The sequence below is a fragment of the Scyliorhinus canicula genome, chromosome 12 (genome assembly GCF_902713615.1).
Source record: "Scyliorhinus canicula chromosome 12, sScyCan1.1, whole genome shotgun sequence".
NCBI classification, from domain to species: Eukaryota; Metazoa; Chordata; class Chondrichthyes; order Carcharhiniformes; family Scyliorhinidae; genus Scyliorhinus; species Scyliorhinus canicula.
Genome location: NC_052157.1, coordinates 34636294 through 34642293, shown reverse-complemented (window position 1 = coordinate 34642293; position 6000 = coordinate 34636294).

Sequence of the window (6000 nt, the reverse complement as noted above, 5' to 3'; positions counted from 1 at the left end):
GAGGTCCGACGGCTGCTCAGTGAGGGGATCATAGAGGCCAGTAATAGTCCCTGGAGAGCTCAGGTGGTGGTTGTCAAGACCTGGGGAAAATTTTGCATGGTCGTCGACTATAGCCAGACCATAAATCGCTTTACGCTCCTAGACGCGTATCCCCTCCCCAGAATTGCAGGCATGGTTAATCAGATCGCCCAATATCGGCTATTTTCCACGGTGGATCTGAAATCTGCATACCACCAGCTCCCAATCCGCCCGGAGGACCGCCACTACACGGCATTCGAGGCCGATGGCCGCCTCTTCCATTTCCTACGGGTTCCCTTCGACGTCACCAATGGAGTTTCAGTGTTCCAACGAGCAATGGACCGAATGGTAGACCAGTACGGGCTGCGGGCCACGTTTCCGTATCTGGACAATGTTACCATCCGCGACTATGACCAGCAGGACCACGACGCCAACCTCCACCGTTTTCTCCAAACGGCACAGAAATTAAATCTCACTTATAACAAGGAGAAATGCGTTTTCAGCACAAACAGACTGGCCATCCTCGGCTACGTCGTGGAGAACGGAGTCCTGGGCCCAGACCCGGACCACATGTCTTAGAACTCCCCCTCCCTCATTGCCCCAAGGCCCTCAAACGGTGCTTGGGGTTCTTTTCATACTATGCCCAGTGGGTCCCTCGATATGCGGACAAAGCCCGCCCACTCTTTAAGGCCACACGATTTCCCCAGTCAGCTGAGGCCCGTCAGGCCTTCAGCTGCATCAGGGACGACATCGCCAAGGCGGCCATGCGGGCGGTGGATGAATCCACTCCCTTTCAGGTTGAGAGCGACTCCTCAGAGGTAGCTCTAGCAGCCACTTTAAATCAGGCAGGGAGGCCCGTTGCATTTTTCTCCCGTACCCTATCCGCTTCAGAACTCCGACACTCCTCAGTTGAGAAGGAAGCACAAGCCATCGTGGCGGCTGTTCGTCACTGGGGGCACTACCTCGCAGGTAGGAGGTTCACCCTCATCACCGACCAACGATCGGTTGCCTTTATATTTGACAACTTGCAAAGGGGCAAAATAAAAAATGATAAAATCCTTCGGTGGATGATCGAACTCTCCACCTATAGCTACGATATTAAATATCGACCGGGGAAGCTCAACAAGCCCTCGGATGGCCTATCCTGCGGGACATGCGCCCGCGCGCAGATCAGCCGTCTGAAAGCCATCCACGTGGACCTCTGCCATCCAGGGGTCACCTGGCTCGCCCACTACATCAGAGCCCAAAACCTGCCTTTCTCCAACGAGGAGGTAAAAGCGGTCACCAGGGACTGCCCGATCTGTGCGGAGTGCGAACCGCACTTCTATAGACCAGACAGGGCCCACCTGGTCAAGGCTTCTAGGCCCTTTGAACGCGTTGCGATCGATTTCAAAGGGCCACTCCCTTCCACTAATAAGAACATTTATTTCCTCAACATCATCGAGTTCTCCCGATTCCCTTTTGCCATTCCGTACCCTGACATGACCTCCCACACAGTCATTAGGGCCTTGCATAGTGTCTTCACCCTGTTCGGTTTCCCCAGCTACGTGCACAGCGACCGGGGTTCGTCCTTTATGAGCGACGAGCTGCGTCAGTACTTGCTCGACAAGGGCATTGCCTCGAGCAGGACTACCAGCTACAACCCCAGGGGGAACGGGCAGGTGGAGAGGGAGAACACGACGGTCTGGAAGACTGTCCTGCTGACCCTCCAGTCTAGAAAACTCCAAGTCTCCCAATGGCAAGAAGCCCTCCCAGACGCGCTCCACGCTATCAGATCCCTCCTCTGTACAGCTACAAATCAAACCCCTCACGAGCAACTCTTCATTTTTTCTAGGGGCACTACCATGAGAGTCTCACTTCCGGCGTGGCTGAGGACACCAGGCCCAGTCCTCCTGAGGAAGCACATCAGGGGGCACAAAACTGACCCCCTTGTTGAAAAGGTGCGCCTCCTCCATTCCAACCCCCAGTACGCATTTGTGGAGTTCCCGGACGGTCGCCAGGACACAGTATCCCTTTGGGACCTGGCACCCGCTGGATCCAGCCCCCCCCCTACCCCCAGTGAGGAACCCCTTACCCCGGTCCCTATGCTGCCGCCCCCTCACGTCCCCGATTCCGCAAGCTCACCCCACTGGTTCCGTGCACCAGAACCAGCCCGTCTCCAGTCGAGCCAGAGGTGTATAAAGTTCGGACGAGACCCACCCCGGAGTCTGCCATTGTACCGCAGCTCTCAACACCCACCCAGCCACCACAAGAGGCTGCAACCCCGGTGCTCCGCAGATCAAAAAGAACTATTCGTCCACCGGACAGACTAACTCTGTGAGCCACCACCCCCACTGGACTCTATTTTTTTCACAGGGGGTGAATGTGATTCACACCGGATTATAATCTGTATATACATGTGTCTATATTGTAAATGCAGTTGCACTACCTGACCACCAAGGGGAGTAGTTCTGGGAATGCTCGAGAGTTGTACTGGGCTTCTCCCTTGGCTCCGCCCAGGACTCCTCCCCCGGGAGCTGCTGTATAAAGATCAGTGCCACAGGGTCAGCTGGCCAGTTCACTGAAAGTTCAATGGCTAACAGGCTGGCTCTGTTGTAAGTATATTAAAACTGCTATTCTAATCCTACAAGCACGTGTCTGTAGAATTGTTGGTTCCAACATGAGGCACTGAAGGAGCGTCAGAGGTGCCAACTTTCTGATAAGACATTAAATCTAATCCCTTTGCTGGCTTCTGAAGTGGATGAAAAATACCCCATAGCACCATTTTGTGGAAGAATGGCAGGGTCTGGGGTAATCCCCAATGTTCTGGTCAGTATTTACCCTTCAGCCAACAACACTCAATGGATTATTTGGATATTATCACTCTGCTGTTTACCAGGCAATGATGATTGCAAAATGGTCACCATGCTCCTACGCTACAACAAAGATCACACCTTAAAAGTACTTATTTGGCTATAAAGCACTTTTGGGACATGCTGTAGTCATGGAAGGTGCTAAATGAATGCAAGTCTTTCTTTTACAAAATACAGTTGCCCACTGTTTTTGCCAGAAGCCTTCTGAGTTGGCAAAGGGTGACTTGGTGGTTGACTAAATCAATGGGAATCTCCTTGATAGCCTAAATATATGCCTCCATATTATGGATCAGGTTTAAATGTCATTAGTCAAAAAAAAATACATGTCTGGCCCGGGCTCTAAACAATTCCACATCACCAAAACAGATTGCAGCTCTGTTGAATATGTGTACCAGAATGAAGACATCGTGTTAGAAGTGATTTGATTTTTCTTACAGGTTTATTGATTTAGGAGATGATTTCAGCCAGGCAATTGAAATATTTGATTCATCCGTAATATTACAAAACTGATCGAATATTCTACCAAGGAGTACATGCCTTTCATGCCCATCCATTTTCATATGCCACACCGATGCATACTTTGTATTGTGAACTATAAAGGTGGGGGAATGAGTGTAACAAAATGAAGAATTGGATTTGTTTAGTGCTTTATCACATCAAACATTTCAAGTCACTGCACTATGGAGGGTTAAGCTGATAGAGTTGGATAAGGAAAGCATGCAGAGGCTTGAGTAAAGCCTAAATGGACTATTTTCTATTCGTTCCTGGACTGTCAACATACCGGCAAGGCCAGCATTTAATGTCCATCCCTAATTGGCCTTCAGCGAGTGGTGAGCCACCTTCAATTGAATGACTTGCTGGGCCATTTCAGAGATCAGTTAAAGTCATTCACATTGGGTGACTAAGGTCAGCAGACTTCCTCTCCTGAATGACATGAGTGAACTAGATGGGTTTTTACAACACAGTGATGATTTTATGGTCATTGTTAACGAGATTAGCCTTTTAATCCAGATTAATAAATTGAATTTAAATTCCCCTAGCTACCTGGAATTTGAACTCCTGTCTCCAGAGCATCAGTCGATGCCTGTAGTTTATGCAGCCATATTCTGAGCTGGTTGCTTCAAATTTTCTGTCTCTGTGATGTGTGTCCTATATACTTCTTGTGCAGCTCAATGGATTACTTAATGGAGTGACTGGGGCTTCATGAGCACGCAGAGTAGTACAGTGATCTCACACCAATAGCAAAGAGGTGAATGACCTGTTGATTGTTTTAGGATGTTTTGTTTGTAAAATGAATTTGGGTAGTGCACCAAGTGAATACCTTATTTTTTTTCATGAGACCTTTAACTTCCACCTTGCACTGAAGCAGGCATACTTCATTTAAATTAAAGATCTCATCCGAAGGACTGACCATGCCCCACTGCTGCAGTGGAAAGTCAGACTGGGTCAGAAGTGAGTTCAAACCCACCAACCCTACTCTGAAGCAGGGTGCTACCAAATCAGCCATTCGGCACACTCACTCACTCACATCGTGAAATGCAAATTAATGAATACGTTTCAGGATCAAATGGGGTTGCATTATTAGAGGGATTGCTGACATTTTAATCTCCATAACATGGAGGTGTGCGGCACTTGAGTAAATCTCTAACATCAAGATATTAAGAGGACTTTGGCCAAACGATTGACCAAACACTCAGTCATGCAAACATGAAACTTCGCATCCAAGGCAGCTTATATGCTATGCGCATATACCTTGCTGATGAATGAAAGATAAGGCACAATGGAATCAATGATGTCTGCACTTCTTCAGTCCCCAAGTCTTGTGTTAATGTGTGTTTATTACTTCACTTTCAATTTATCTTTATGAGCACATATACACGTACATATATATTTATTCTTGCACAGAACAGGTATGCATAAATGTTAATCCTCTTCTACATGAAATATTTAAAAATGTAAGGAGTTGTGGGCAGGATTCTCCGACCCCCCCGCCGTATCGGAGAATCGCCCGGGGCCGTGTCAATCCCGCCCCCGCCGTGTCCCGCATTCTCCGCCACCCGAGTTCGGCGGGGGCGGGAATCATGCCGCGCCGGTCGGCGGGCCCCCTGTAGCGATTCTCCGGCCCGCGATTGGCCGAAGTCCCGCTGCTGACAAGCCTCTCCCGCCAGCGTGGATTAAACCACCTACCTGACCAGCGGGAGCAGGCGGCGTGGGCCTAGCCCCTCAATGTGAGGGCTTGGCCCCTAAAGGTGCGGAGACTTCCATACCTTTGAGGCGGCCCGACGCCGGAGTGGTTGACGCCACTCCAACACGCCGGGACCCCTCGCCCCGCCAGGTAGGGGAGAATCCCGGCCTATGAGTCTGGAAGAAAGCTTGGTTCTTCTCCCACTCCTTTCTATATAGATAGAAATCCACATAGCAGGAATGAGCAAATCTGTGTCTAAAATGTATTAATGATGTTGGCAGTCGTAACTACCTTCGCATGGTTAACAAAATAGTTATTGATATTACATTTCAACACTGATACCTAGCAGGAAAAGTAGAACATCTTTAAACATTTTGCTGCGAATGTTTAGCAATTTTGCAGTCAGCAGTGAATCAAATGTGCTTGCTGCTGACATCAAACACAGCTGGCCATAAACGTCTGGTAATCTCTGAAGGTTATGGGCTTCCTTTTTCCTGACATCAGTTTGAATCTGGTACCAAAGGGGCCTTCAGATGTTCAGCAGCAGTGATGTTCTCAAGCAGCCAATAACATTGAAGTATTCTCACATATGGCAGCAAAGAAGTAAAACGCAAGGAATCCTTTCACTTTAAATTTCATAGAGAGCAAAATAAATTATTGGGAAAAACGTATGGGGCCATAACGGCACGGTAACACAGTGGTTAGCACTGTTGCTTCACAGCGCCAGGGTCCCAGGTTCGATTCCCGGTTGGGTCACTGTCTGTGCGGAGTCTGCACATTCTCCTCATGTCTGTGTGGGTTTCCTCCAAGTGCTCCGGTTTCCTCCTACAAGTCCCGAAAGATGTGCTGTTAGGCAAATTGACATTCTGAATTCTCCCTCCGTGTACCTGAACAGGCGCCAGTTATGGCACACGGGATTAAAGTAGCAGCTAAAATATCAAATGT